The following is a 15,530-nucleotide window of genomic DNA, read 5'->3' as shown; positions in this document are numbered from 1 at the left end:
CCTATTGGATTATGTCGGGTCTAAAAAGTTTCCAAAGTCTGTAACACGTTTTGAAAAAAGTTTAGCCTATTTGTTGAAATATAATTTATAATTATTTTTAACAGACTTCTTAAGGGTAAACAACAGTAAGAATTTTCCTGATATTTCCAAAGAATCGTTGCAAATATTTCGTCCGACAAATATACTTTTAATCTTTAAAAAGAAAATGGAATCATAAGCAGATTCATTAAATTCTTTTCTATTCCCAATTTCCCATCCATATATTTGCCAGTCTAACTTGCATTTAGATCATTGGTAACGAAATCCTACAAAGTCAGAGATGCTTTGAGCAGTGTGGGAGATCGTGTGTGTGGAGAAGAGAGCAGCGTGAAGGAGTGCGCGCTGTATCAGTGCAGGTCCTGAAGCAGAGAGAAGAGAGAAGAGAACAGAGCTATCGGGCTCTTATCACACGCGTTTAAAACCGCTATTTAAAGGTACTCATCCCTGGAAAGAGGAAGAAGGAAAGTGAAAGAAACAGAGCAAAAGAAGAACGCCAACCGATATTTGACTTAATTTGACATGAGAGAGGATTCATTTATTTCTCACTGGGATGCGGATTTTCCCCTTCTTTCCTTGACAGCGTGCGTTTGCCCCGCATCGCCCACATCATACGGATATATATACGGAGAAAGAATTAAGATGAAGGGGCCTTTGAAAGTAGTTTTTGACGGCGTACCGCTCGCTAAGGTTTTATTTTTTCTTTAATCGTGTTCAACAGCGTTGCACCGGGCACTAGGGAACGGCGGGAATTGATAGGGCACGCGCGCAGTGCTTATAAAACAACAGCTGATCAGTGAAGCTCACATCAAGCCAAATAAAACACCAACAGAAGAATAAACACCATTGATATTGTTATAAGAGGCATAAAACGGCGATCTTTAAAACAGGTAAGACGATTTGCACCATTGCTTCATGCAGTTACGGACTATTCTGCATTTAGTTTATTCAACATGTGATGGATTGGATTGCATTGGAAATTGCTGTAGATTGTGAGACTTTAATGCTTTGTTTGGGTCATCATTTTAATTATGTTTACACGGCAGAATCATAGATAGCCTACTGAAGCATCATGCCAAATCGACTATAAATACGCTCAACTTGAATAGGCTATCATGTAGCTACAATTTTAAACATTTACGAGCTTTATGTCTCAAATTAATTTTAAAGTAAATTAGCACATCCCCCAATGTTCTGTATTAGTCACAGCAACAATTGATAGTCAATGAACACGACATGATTTGCATGACAATTAGACCATTCTTTGAAGTAATTTATTACAATAAGTGGTGCTTGTTTAATCACATTGAGCACGGGTGAGTTACAATGACAAATTCTGGTGTGCTGTTGCATATGCATCCAGATTTATGAAAAAAAATCACCATAGAAGAGAATGTCATACAGAATATGAAGAATACGCCTGTGACGTAAGAAACTTAGCCTAATTGTTGTGTGCTCTGTGACTATAGTGGTTCCAAACAGGACATTCAAAGTCAAATTTTGAATCTTGAATCAATTACAATTACTAAAATTACTCAATAACACCTGATCAATTACTAAGGTGGTTCTGTTTGTTTTATAGGTGATATGTGTGCTCAAGTCACACGTTACGAAGCATAGGTGTGTGCAACATGTGTGCCCTAAACTTGGCAGCATCTGGTTCAGCTCTTACACAGAATGACATTGATTTCTGAACGACTTGAAATCCTCCTTGATAGTACGTATTTGAGAGCTTCGTCAGGTTGTGTTTGAGGGCTTTTGGTTGAAGATGAGAGTGTGGAATGGGTGTCATTTTTGCACCCCCTGGTGGTTAATGGTAAGCGAGTCTGTGCTGTAAAAAAAGGTCGGTTTCACAGTTATTTGCTCTCAATGCCCTAATGTTCGCGACTGCTTAGTGATAATATAGTGCAATAATGGGTGAAATATTGTACTGTGTCAACACAACGCTTCTTTTACATGGATATTTCCTCCTTTACTTGACGCAATAAATCTTTAAACTGAACTGCACGCTAGGGAATTTTGATTAATCTCAGTGACTGGAAACTTGAATTCGTGGCCCTAAAAGATTCTTTAATTCATTAGCTTGGGTAGCCGTTCTGGCGATTACATTGTTAGGCCAGTAGGTGGCGATAAGTGAGTGTTTTTTGCTCTATGTCATGCTATGGTCTTTTGTGTTTTAAACGAATCATGGAGTCTTCACTCAACCTTTTCACAGACTCCCAAAGTCGTTTAATGGTTTGTCAGAATTTGCAAGTCTACAAATCTAACAAGAGTAGGTCTACTCCTAAAAGAGAGTTTAAGAGTTTTGTTTTCTGTACAAATACCAGCAACAAGACATATGACATTTCAGTATTATATCTGGTGGTCCCACTGTTTAGTAGCCTACAACAATTATCAAGCTGTTGATAAAAGCTATAGAAATAACAACAACCGTCTCTTTTCACATTTACAAGTAGCCTAGAAATCTAGACGCACCCTAGCGGCAGCAAAAATTATTTTGCAGAAAGTGTGGTCTAGAAACTCTCCATAGACTTTTGAGCTGGAAAAACCAAACTCTGGTCGTCAGGCCAATCACATCGTTTATAGAGTTGGTGGGCGGGCTTAACATAATGACGGCAGAGTTGTGACGGTTCTGCGCGTGATTTCCCTGCTACTTGAAAACAAAGAAGATGCTGCTGGCGAACAGCGGTCTTTCGAATCGGCTTTGGCCGTGACTCTGGATGACTTGGATTTAAGAGAACGTCACTTAAGTCATTCTTAAAAAAGGAAGATGTGTTCGGCGTTTTGACGACCGGATACGGCAAAAGTTTAATATATCAACTAGCTCCGCTCGTGGAAAAACGTACTTGGTTAATAACGTAACCTCGGTTTGCTCTAGAGAGGGAACGAGTACTGCGTAATATCTTACGCTATGGAGAAAACCTCTTTTCCACGAGATATTGAAGCCAAAATTATCCTTAATTTTGAATTAATGTAAAACGCTGTGCGGCAACATGCAGACATAGGCAAGACGGCTCGCGCGCCTATTGGCTGCCCTGCGGCAACAGCAGCAGCCTATCGAGAGAGGCCCTGCGTGACGTGTTACCTAATGGGGGCACTTTGCGCCCATTTCGTCACGTCCCGCCAGAATAGGCATGGCCTTGGCCTATAAATACGCTCGACAGGCTGATACAAACTGGTTTTCATCACTTAAGCGAACGAGCGTTGTTGTATGCACGGCAAGATACGCAGTACTCCTTCCCTCTCTAGAGAGAACCAAGGTTACGTTAGTAACCGTCTACGTTCTCTTACGAGAGTATCTCTCGTACTGCGTAATATCTTACGCTATGGGGAACACCATGCAACACGCCGTGCGTACTGGGATCCGTCACCAAAGTGGGAAGGGCAGTAGCCCGAGGCTCATATAGTGCATAATCACCATAGACTCACAGAGAGTCGGAGAAGAGAGGCTACAAGCATCATTCCCCATGAAATAGCATCCCACAGGAGCTAGTTATGTTAACAGTGTTTCACGCAGACAGGGTGAACGTGTTCAGCCTGAACTGGGTATAAGTACGGGTTATTCAACACCCATGGAGCTGTTCTATCGATCAGTGAGGGATGCACAGGAAAAACTCAGCACTCTGCGCCAGCGCAGCGGGGTAGATAGTACTGAATTCTAGACCGACAGCAGCTTGGCCTGTAAGGCGAGAACCTCTAGGTTATAAAACCTTATAAATGTAGACGGCGAGGCCCAGCCTGCCGCCATAAAGATATCTTGCAAGGAAATCCCGCTAGACCACGCCCACGACGAGGCCACGCCCCTCGTGGAGTGCGGTCTGACACCCAAAGGACACTGCAGGCCCTTAGAAGTGTAAGCCAGCGCTATGGCATCAACTATCCATCTGGATAGGCTCTGTTTTGATGCGGTCAGTCCCTTGTAGCGTCCGCCAAACAAATCGAAGAGCTGCTCAGTCTGTCTGAAGACAGACGAGCGTAACACAGAAGCTGTCAGTGCCCTGACAGGGCAGAGGAGACTCGCATCCTCTTCCTCATCATGAACCGGGAGGGCGCACAGGGAAATAACCTGGGTCCTGAACAGTGTGTTGAGGGATTTGGGCACGTACCCATGCCTTGGTTTGAGTATGACTTTTGAGTCATTAGGCCCAACTCCATGCATGACGCGCTTACTGAAAACGCTTGGAATTCCCCTACGCGCTTCACTGAAGCGAGAGCCATAAGGAATACCGTTTTGAGAGACAGATGTTTCATGTCTGACAATGGATTGGCTCAAATGGGGCACCTTTCATGGCTTCAAAAACCGTAGAAAGGTCCCACACAGGGACTGAGGGGGCTCTGGGAGGATTCAGCCTCCGAGCTCCCCTGAGGAATCGCACGACCAGGTCGTTTTTCCCCAGTGACTGGCCAGACGTCGGTTTTGCAAATGCCGCTATGGCCGCCACGTATAATTTGAGCGTGGATGGGGTTCTGCCCTTATCCAGCAGCTCCTTAAGGAAGGAGAGCACTTGCGTAACCCCGCAGTCTGCGGGTGAAAAGCCCTGAGCTTGACACCAGGCAGAGAGCACTGACCACTTTTAGAAATAGAGCCGTCTAGTGGACGGGGCTCTAGCCTGCGTGATTGTGTTTAACACTCCCTCTGGGAGGTTAGCGGGTACCCGTTGATGGCCCATGCATGTAGGGACCATAAATCCGGGCGAGGATGCCAAATCGAGCCCTTTGCCTGAGAGAGGAGGTCTGTCCTCACCTGTATCGGCCACAGGGCAGTGCTGGTCAGCCGCATCAGGACTTGGAACCAATTCTGGTTCGTCCAGAGCGGAGCCACGAGCAGCACTGGGCATCCGTTTTCCCTGATTCGTTCCAGCACTTGAGGCAGGAGCGAGACAGGGGGAAAAGCATAGAGGGGGCAGCGGGGCCATACGTGGGCCAGCGCATCCCTGCTCTTGGAGAAAAAGTTCGGACAGTGAGCGTTTTCTTGGGACGCGAACAAGTCCACCTGCGCTCTGCCCAATGTCTCCCACAGCAGTTGGATCGTCTGCGGGTCCAGCGGCCATTGCCCTGCTGGGACATTGTTTCTGGACAGACAGTCTGGTCCCAGATTCAGGCGACCAGGCACATGTGCTGCTTTCAGTGAAAGCAGTTTGTGCTGAGTCCAGACCAGGAGGCGTTCCGTTAGCCTGTAAAGGTTTCGGAACCTGACGCCACCCTGGCAATTTATGTATGCCACCACTGACATGTTGTCCGACCGGACTAAGACGTGGCGGCGTTTTATCTGGGGACAAACGCGCCGTTAGTGCGTTGTCGACTGCCAGCATTTCCAGACATTTTATGTGTAGGAGCTTTTCCCGTTCTGACCACTGGCCAAAGAACGGTCTGCCCTCGAGCAGCGCTCTCCATCCCGAGGTGGAGACGTCCGTGGACACCACCCTCACACTCGAGGGAGTCACTAGACTCACGCCTGACTGACACCAGTCGGCTATTTTCCAAGGTTCCAGAGCCGAAACGCATTTCATGTCGACCCTGAGACGAAACAGACCAGAGGTCCATGCCCGGGGTGGAACTCGCGCTTTCAGCCATAACTGCAGTGGGCGTATGCGAAGCAGGCCTAGCCGAAGTACCGAAGATGCCGAGGCCATGAGGCCCAGCATTTTCTGAAACCTTTTGAGCGGGACTATAGAGCCGCGGCGAAAGGATTTCGTGGCGCGCTGAATGTCCAGTTCGCGCTCCGGCGACAGACGTGCTGTCATAGACAACGAGTCCCGCACTGTTCCCAGAAAAGAGATTTTCTGGCTGGGAAACAGCAAACTCTTCGCCCAATTGACTGTGAGACCCAGATTCTCGAGATGCTCGAGTAATGTGGTTCTGTGTTCTATGAGCTCTGAATGTGATCGAGCTAGAATCAGCCAATCGCCCAAGTAATTCAAAACTCGCATGCCCTGAAGTCTCAGGGGTAGAATGAAATCCGGGGTCTGGCCGCGACATAGCGGCGGCCGCAGAGCTTCGGTGTGCTGAGACATAAACACTGTGTTTACAGTGTGCGAGGCGGGAGGCGCGCCGATCACGGCGGGCAGCCTGGTCGTGCTCGAATTCTCTATGACAGATTGTGGAGAGAGGGCGAGCGGGACAAAAACCCATTGGGTTGATCGTGTCTGTGAGGGAATGTGGGCACGGGACAGCGAGCACACTCACTGCACTGAAAACACCATCGGCTTGTGCTGACTGAATGTGTGTCGGTTACGTTTTTACAGAAACCGAGGGACACGTATCGTGTAGTGTTTGTGGGCACTGCCGGAATACCAGAAAATACACTCTTTTTTGGGATTTATCTGGGTCGCCGTAAAAATGGCGTTTGTGTGCAGACAAGCGGGTTGTGGTACCGGCTTGTTTACTGCGAAATACACTGGAACAGTCACATTGTTCGCAACTGAACGAGCAAGAAGTTTCGGTGGAGTCTGGCCGCGGCGAGACTTAAACACCGTGGGTCTTAGCTGACTGTATGTGTGTTGGTTTCGTTTTACAGAAACCGTGGTACATGCAGTGTGTAGTGTTTGTGGGCACTGGGTTGTGGGCACATTCACTACATTTAATGCACAATTGACATGAGTCGACCTCACTTGTGTGAGCCCTGCACTGTGGCGGGCTGTGTTTGTGTGTAGAAATGAACACTCTGCTGTCGGCATTTTTATTACACTCATAACATCATCGGCTGTGGCCGGAATACCAGAAAGTACACTGCTTATATGATTTTTCTGGGTCGCCATGGAAACGGCATTTGTGTGCAGGCAAGCGGACCATGGTAACGGCTTGTTTACTGCAAAATACACTGGAACAGTCGCATTTTCTGGAACTGTACGAGCGAAAGTTCGGTGGAAGTCTGGCCGCGGCGAGACTTTTTTTTTTTAATCTGCTGCGAGAGCTGGGATCGAACACGGGTCTCTCGTGCAGATAAGAGAGCGTAATCACAGTTTTGTGTGTGTGTTGGCATTTGTTTGCAGGCGTGCGTGTTATACAACAGGCTCATTGCTGCAATATTGACATTTTCAGCTGCTCAGACTACGAGGAGCTGAGAAATGTTTGAGAAATGGAGATTGGTCCGGCCTCGGCGGGACAATAACACACTCTTTCCTCATTTCGCCGATGACGCGTGCCCACGGGTTGAGAGCGTCATCACAGTTTTGTGTGTTTTGGCGTGTGTTTGCAGGCGTGCGTGTTAAACAACAGGCTCATTGCCGCAATATTGACATTTTCAGCCACTCAGACTACTGAGTGGTAGTCTTACAGCCTAGAAGGAGCTGAGAAATGTTTGAGAAATGGAGATTGGTCCGTCCTCGGCGGGACCAAAACACACTCTTTCCTCATTTCACCGGTGACGCATGTCCACGGGGGGCGGGGTAGCTTTCTTGTAAGGTAAAGAAACCTAGCCGCGTCGTGGTTTCGATGCTGGCCCGTTTCCCTGACGACATGCGGGCAGAGGGGGGGAGGTCCACAGAGCTCGCCCAATCCTCACTGTCCGATGCCAGGATAGAGCAGCTGGCCTTCTCTACAGATGCAGCTATCTTGTCGTCATTAACGGCGGAAGCGGCGGGTGCGTGGCGGCCGTTGTCCGTCAGCGAGCGACTCGAGTGAAGCTGGTGAAGCTGGCGGGCGAACCGGCGAGCTTTCACGGGCTGGAGAAGGCTCGGGGACCCACTGAGTACGCCGCTTTTATGGCACGGCACTACAGCGGGCGGAAGAGCAGGCTCTGAGAAGGATGCCAGGTGAGTCTTCAGAGTCACCATGAGGGCTCGTAATGAGGGCATTCGCCGTCAGCGAGCGCGAGAGCCGCGTTATCCTCACCCAGGCAGGAAGCACAGATGATGGTCCCCATCGCTGAGTGTGGCTCGGCACGAGCCGCATGATCTTTGCATCTTTAAAAAGACACAGCTCTTTTAGGAGAGAGAGAGATATACAGTGAGAGTGTGAGTCGCAGCGGCGAACACACACTCTTAGCAGTGAAAGGATATAGATGCCGGAAAGCGTAGCAGGTACGGCGGCTGAAGGCGGTGAGGTGAAGGCCAGCGGCTTCAGGCTCAAAGGCTCGTCCCGCAGAAGGCTTTCTGTCAACGGCGCGGCTTCTCACTCCGGATCCAGCGATGCAGTAGTGCTTCGCTAAAGAGATGAAAATCAGTTTGTATCAGCCTGTCGAGCTTATTTATAGGCCAAGGCCATGCCTATTCTGGCGGGACGTGACGAAATGGAGCGCCCCCATCGGGTATCACGTCACGCAGGGCCTCTCTCGATAGGCTGCTGCTGTTGTCGCAGGGCAGCCAATAGGCGCACGAGCCGTCTTGCCTATGTCTGCATGCTGCCGCACAGCGTTTTACATTAATTCAAAATTAAGGATAATTTTTGGCTTCAATATCTCGTGGAAACGAGGGTTTCCCCATAGCGTAATTTATTACGCAGTGCGAGAGATACTCTCGTAAGAGAACGCATGGGACTCACTCAGCCATAGCCGTCTGTTGCTCTGGTTGGTTGTAGCGCTGTCCTATTGCGTGCAGAGGGAATTTGAAAGACAACTGTTTATCCCGCCCCTCGGATTGAGGTTTGCCAATTGTGAGTTCCCAGACCTAACATCTTGATTGGTCTGGCTTGCCAGGCTGATTTACAAGTCTCTCAGAAGCGGAAGTCTTCACAGTTGGGTAAATCTTTGTAGAGGTGAATGAGAGAGTACGTATTTTTTGTGTTACCATTTGCTCAAATGGCAAAAAACAAAAACAAAAAAAATTCTTTCAAAAAGAGGGAAAAATTAGATAGAGATTGATAACGGCAGTCAGAAGAGAGAGAAAGATTCAACTTTACCTTCACTCCCGTAACAGCAGCTTTAACTAGTTTTTTTGTAATTTGATGCAAAGGTAATATAATACAAATATAGCGTTAAAACACGTCGTCACAGTCTGTGTAAAGGGCCCATAATAACTGAATAAATACATTAAGACCTACAACACCGTCGTAAGTCGTTTTAATTCTGTATGGTGGTCATTTTTAAGCATTCATAAATCTCGCACCATCTGTCTCATCTTATTTTGAACAAGATTGATTCATTTGCAGATACCACGTCTCTTTCGATCGGCAGATCCTCATCATTTGGTGCCTTGGTTCAGTCATAGACAGTAAAAGAGGCTCAGTCCCGCTTCAACATTGAAGGGGGCATGTGTGTTCGGTAGCTGCAACCAATTAAATTTTCCTTCATAGCCTGTTCTTAAATGCTATTGGCTTGTGCCAGGGAACGCGGTAAATGCGTCTTTAGATCAATAGGCTATATCTCTGAAAACAATTTGTTGAACGTTACCGAAAATATTTATTAACCAAAACAACTCCACTCTAATCGCCTGCTTCTCACGTCATTTTATTAGTGCGGACAGTAACAGGTCTTAAATTAAATCTCTATATCCAGCAGACACCTTCACCATGTTCATCGCCGGTATGAAGACGAGATAAGTGCGCAACTTCTTAGATTAAAACAGCTCTTCACCCATCAGGTTAGTGACGCCCATACGAAATCTAACGTTACCCTTTGCATTTTTTGTGGTGATTATGAAGAAAATTTGTAGGAATCTGCTGGTTGAAGTTAAACATGGCCAAATATCTTAAAAAATATCAGAAAGTACTCCAGTCAATTATAATTGGTAGCTGAAAGCAATTAGACAACATGTTTAATAAACAGGGGACGGATTGACATGATAGATTGAGTAACAGGTAGGCTAATCGCTTATTAAACGGGAGACTGTGTCCTTCCTAGTCCAGTTATTCAGAGGCTCGTAGGGTAACTGTTAGAGTCCTCCTCAGCATTCAGTGAGAAGGTCTAGTCCGAGTAATTTCGTATGAATAAAGTTTCAGCCATAGCGGTCACGACGCAAAACACTACATTATAATTTGAAAAAAAAAAAAAAAAAACAACAACAACAGCAACTTTATATTAAATATCTTCATATTAACAGCATTTCTATTAATGCATTACAGGCAATGACACTCATTTGTGGTCTCCCATTGGTTTACATTGGGAACAGTTTAGCATTATGTAATTAATTTAGAGCACAACAAAAGAAAACGTAATGCCTTTGTCTCCAAGATAATGTATTTTTGTCTTGCACTATGTAGTGAAATTGGACAAGCTCAGTAATTCTTTATTGTGAATTGAAATGTCAAATGTGTGTAAGGGATTGTGGGTGAATGGAGGACTTGATGCATCTTTAAAAATAGGCCAAATGAAGGACGCGAAATGAAGGCAGCCCTTAAATGATCCTTTAAATTGATACATCCCTTGATGATGTGACAGCCAAGATATGCAACCTTACTTGGATGCAGCCTTCCGATTAAGAAACACCTTGGGTTTTAAAGAATGTTTTTGTTAAATAGTTAGTTAGTTCATAACCCATGAACTAATTAAAACAACTGCAAGATGAACCAAAGCAGTACAAACTTTGATTGGAATGCGCAAAAGTATGTAGATATTGGATAAAAAGATAAAGACAAGACTGTGTCCACAATGGCTTTAGCGAGGGAAAGAACTTCAATCCCATGAAGCATTGTGGATGACATAATCAAATAAATAAATAATAAATCAAATAAAAGTGATGGTTAAATATAAAACTATGGCTAACTATTATTTCGGCAAACTAAGCTTTAGAAAAAAAATGCGGCAAGGTTATTTGTCTAAAACTATTTGAAATATTATTTTGATAATTATTTTTAAATGATTATTCATGTTAGATGCATAATCATTATTTACATTATTTTGACGGAGTGCATGCAATATGATACTTTTGATTTCTCCCTTTACAAACCAAGCCCAAAGTATATGAGCTGTAAGTGTAATGGCCATGTCATTTTATTTTAACATGCTCAAACAACCAAAATTGTATTAATATATATGGTAATATAACACTAGAAAATAATACTTGATACCTGGCAAAATCTGAAATGTTTAGTGTGTAGAAGTGTTCAGCTGTATATCAGAGGAACAAAGACATTCACTTTATCTCATTTATTATTTACTGGAATATTTATGTTGCATGTAATAAAGTCTGCAAAGTAAAGTCTGCTGCAGGCATGAGCATGCTTGGATGGCTTTCCAAGGCTTCTTTTATCGTCTTGTTGCAGAATTGCTTGTATAGCCTGTGTTTTTTTTCCCCCAACAGACTGGTATAATAAAAAAAATCAGCACTGGATAATCAGCATAAAACACTTTTTCCAACTTGTTTTTCTATCCGTCTGTATTTGTGGCATACTTTTGGGTCAGGACTGCATGTTTGTTCTGAACAGTGGAAGGCCAGGTTTAGCAAACCTGTTTTGAAAGTTATTATTTTTGCAATTCTGTTTGGTGTGCTAATGTACATTAATGTTTTGTCATTGGCAGTGGGTCTGCTGTAGTTCAGTGATATCACAAGCATGTAATTATGGCTAAAGGTGGTTGAAGCGAATGCTTTTTGGACTGGTACTGCTGATTTGCATTTGTTTTCATGAAAAGCCTGTCCCTATAGACAGAATGTGCAGAGCAACTGAACAAACACGATTAAAAGGGCACACAAAGGCCCGCACAAGTTTGGAGCCTGAGTGCCTGGCTGCTGGTAGCATATATGTATATGCACCTGACAGAAAACAGAGTAAGATGCATGATCTCATTGGATGCCTGATCAGTTGATGGATGGGTCATGGAGAAGCACAACTCTCTGTTGTAGTGAAGGTTAACCATCATGGTGTGACGATTTGTCTGTATCCGTAAGAGCGGTCTCCACAGAATTGAGACAAGGGCATCATTCAGCACTTTCTGTGTTGACGGCCACTCACAGGACATTTGCCAATCTGTGCAACACCCATGAGACCAGCCCTTCACAAACTCAACACTCCATTTTCCTAAATAGTGATGCTAACAAACATGCTTCTGTAATTTCTGGAGTATTTTCAATAGGGATACACAATATACCAGACCAGTATCCCGTTGGTCTATTAGTTATCAAATATTATAGTGTCAGTGTGTGTGTGTGTGTATATATATATATATATATATATATATATATATTAATTGACCATAACATAAATATGCTGATCAACTGACAGGTATCTGACAGAATTAACTAATATATCGCTCCTTTTCAGTTGGAACTTTGATTTAGTTGAAACTGAAATGGTGCAGTCCTGAAGAATTATATTTAGGGCTGTCACTAAAGATTATTTTGGAAATCGAGTAATTGGTTGATTATTTTGACATCTAATCAAGTAATTGGATTTTTTTGTGGTAATAAAAATAGACCTAATCAAAGATCCAAGCCTTTAAAATGACTTAACATATACTAAAATAAAGCAATGATATTTGGTCCAAATAAATGATCAAAAGCAAGTAATCATATGGTTTTATAGAACAACACATAATATAATATAAACAATCATCTATGTATTATAACAAATGCCTGTAGAGGGCTCCAATGGCCTGGGGTTGTTACACTTTACAGCAGGTAAAATCCTTGTCAAGTCAAAAATATACTTATAAATACGCTACAGAAGCTTCTGGAGATGTTTTTGTGAGAACATTTTACTTCCGCTACTGAAAATGGGCGTGGCGGGCGTGACATAACGGGCGGGAGAGAGGTCGATTCAGACAACAGGAAAACAATGGATCGCAATGACATTTCGGACGCTGAGGAAATACTTACTCGTATGACAGACAACAGCCGTACAATTATGAGCCTGCTAAGCTGCCAAGAGAGCAGGGACAGGCCAGGATTAATGTTAGACAGAACGGTCAGAGACAAATTGAGTTTTGGTGTGAGGAGAACCAGTCGAGAACAGGAGAGGTGTCTTGGTGAGAGAGACCAGTGTTAGCTTATAACTTAGATATACATGTTCGCTAACGATATACACTGTTCTCACAATATTGTAGAGATTATTACCATCGTATACAGGCCAGCAGACATGAGTATGTTTAGGGTAAATACTATTAAATGTATAAAAACTATACTTGAGTATGTTTGTATTGTACTAAAAACATACTCAAGTACATTTTTAACACATATTTTTCACCTGGGTTATAACATAAACAGAAAATTAAAGATTTGAATATTTAAACAACCTATTAATTTTCTTTTTCAATTACAAGTTGCCTCTATTAATGGTATGACTACCTATATCACACTATTTGATGCCATTGGTACAGTATAAGACGATCAATATTCTTGCTTCGGCATCCCATGTTAAACTCCATCATATCGCCGGGATGATAATCCTACGATCTGAAGTGAATGCTACACACGACCGCGTTTTTCGAAGCCGATGCGGAAGAGAAATCCCGTCTCTTCACCTGCACATCCCGCACCAGGCACGAAAGATATATAGCACCGTCCCTTTTCTTGTTATGGAAACTTGTGGACTCAATGTCCTGATGGGCCGGAGTTTTTGCAACCTCCACAAACACAATAATTTACCATGATGATGATAAATTAAAATACAAAAACTACCGAAACCACACTGACTCACGATAGCTCTTACTTAATACCAGCCTACTCTGCAGTCTGCACTGAGTTGAGGCTCCCTGTCGTGACGTAAAATGACGCGATGTTGAAAAAAAAAGCCGTTTTTACGAGCAGTCCAAGAAACGCTCACTTTATCTACTAAATTAGTGCCCTTATGTCGTTTTAAAACATTTTATATCCAGCATTAACTTTTCATATGGTATTTTCATACAAGGTTATATATTAATTTAGATTTTTTTTACCTGCAATATGCTCTTTAATATTGGCCAAACAACATTTAATTCAAATGTTTACTTAATCTTTAATATTTGGCTACTTCTTTATGAAAGAAATTCTGGAGCCAGTAAAATTTCTTAAACAAGAATATGTGGTCATCAAAAAATGCAAACTCGGAGTGAGGGTTTAAACTTTAAATAGCGATGAGCAGTTTGCATATTTAGAAACATATTGATGTATTCTCCTGTGTTGGTGTAGGTTTATAAATGATTTACCTTACAAGTGTGATGAAATGGCGCCCATTGCATTCTCAGATGAATATTAAAAGCAACCCAAACTCACAGCAAAAAAGGAGTTTGTAAATGATAACAGTTTATGTGGAGCAGCATTTACTGTGAACGGAGCCGTTCTAAGACGCGCATAATCTACACACATGTAAGTAATTAAAGCGATTATATTAAACCCGCAGGGCATATATTTATTTAATTGAATCGCAGCCTTTGAATTCACAATAGCGCTATGTTATAGTATGGTTTTTACATCGTGCAGTCTTAGAAAACAGACTAATAATGCGGTTCATGGATTCTCGTCCTTGGAATACGTCACTTACAGTATTTTGAGGGTTACTCAACGCGGATAACACTTGTATAATGGTGGACTATCAATAATAATTTTAAAAACAAAAGCAAGCATTCAAAATCATCACATGATAAAATCATACAGAATTGGCTGTGCATTGCGCCATTTCAGAATCCATATGTCAGTCAATGAGCAGAATATAATGTCACAGAGCATGGCATATCCATATCCATCCCCTGTGTCTAGTATTGATTCTGTGGTCAGTATAGTTTCACTGAATTTTCCAGTCCTCTCCTTCAGAGCATCCCAGCCCAGCGCAGTCAGTATTTCAGAGATAATAATTACTGGCACAAATTAGTTTAGCCCAGGTGAATGGCTGAAAATTACAGCTACTATGTTATTTTCCTTGAGGCTTGCACAAAATATAATCCTTTGCGGTTTATTTAGCTTTATTATGATTCGGCAGCAAGGCTTTTGCATATAGCACAGAGTTGCCACTTTTAACTCCTTGGCTCATGAAGTATCATAACAGTAGACTTGAGAGTCTGAATTTAGCAAGATGTTATTTACAGACATTTGATTTCAGTGTTTTTGCTGTCGAGCACATTCTGAATGTCACCCACCCTCCAAAAATGCCTCTTTCATGTTGCCCTGGAAGTGTCAGCTGTCAAATGTGTCTCCAGCTGAGTTTCCTTTCAAGGCTATTCGAGGTCACATGGGCTGCTTTTCCTGCAGGATATTCAAGTCACTTTTTTATCAACTTTGTGCACCGCCTTTGTCGCGCATCTCATCAAGTTCATGCCTTGTCGTTGCCATGACAGCAGCACCACTTCATGTCACTCTTGTGATGAGAGCGAGTGACTTGCATATATCCTATAAGACATAGTTGAGTTTTAAGTTGTCTAATTATCAAATATGCATCTGTCGACTGAGAAAATGGTCCATGGACCTTTTCAAGATTAGCAGATTCCCAGCAGCAGCAGGAGATTCATAATTGGTGAGTGACTGAAGTATCGTTCATGATCACCTAATGCTTTTGCTTGAACGAAACAGTTCCGCGCTCACTTATCCAAGACTCAGGGTGAACATAAAGGATGTGACTTAAAGGATGTGACATCTTCTAATTGACTGATAAATTAAAGCAATGTGTTTTTAGAACGACCTTCAGAGGTTTTACATAAATCAACCTAGAGG

General features: G+C 43.3%; 1 protein-coding gene across 1 annotated transcript in view; it reads left to right on the top strand.

The window, feature by feature from the left end:
• The first annotated feature begins 506 nt into the window (after positions 1–506).
• The window catches only part of grik4 (glutamate receptor, ionotropic, kainate 4), a 454,446-nt gene continuing 439,422 nt past the window's right edge, over positions 507–15,530 (top strand). The window contains exon 1 of the mRNA XM_077208503.1: positions 507–926. The gene's annotated coding sequence lies outside the window, so the exon portion shown is untranslated. The remainder of the gene's footprint in view (positions 927–15,530) is intronic.

This window comes from Siphateles boraxobius, unplaced genomic scaffold, assembly GCF_051911475.1.
Source record: "Siphateles boraxobius isolate OS27281-9 unplaced genomic scaffold, OSU_SipBor_1 6, whole genome shotgun sequence".
Classification (NCBI taxonomy): Eukaryota; Metazoa; Chordata; class Actinopteri; order Cypriniformes; family Leuciscidae; genus Siphateles; species Siphateles boraxobius.
The sequence above is the reverse complement of the archived record's forward strand: the minus strand, read 5'-3'. Positions and strand labels throughout refer to the sequence as shown.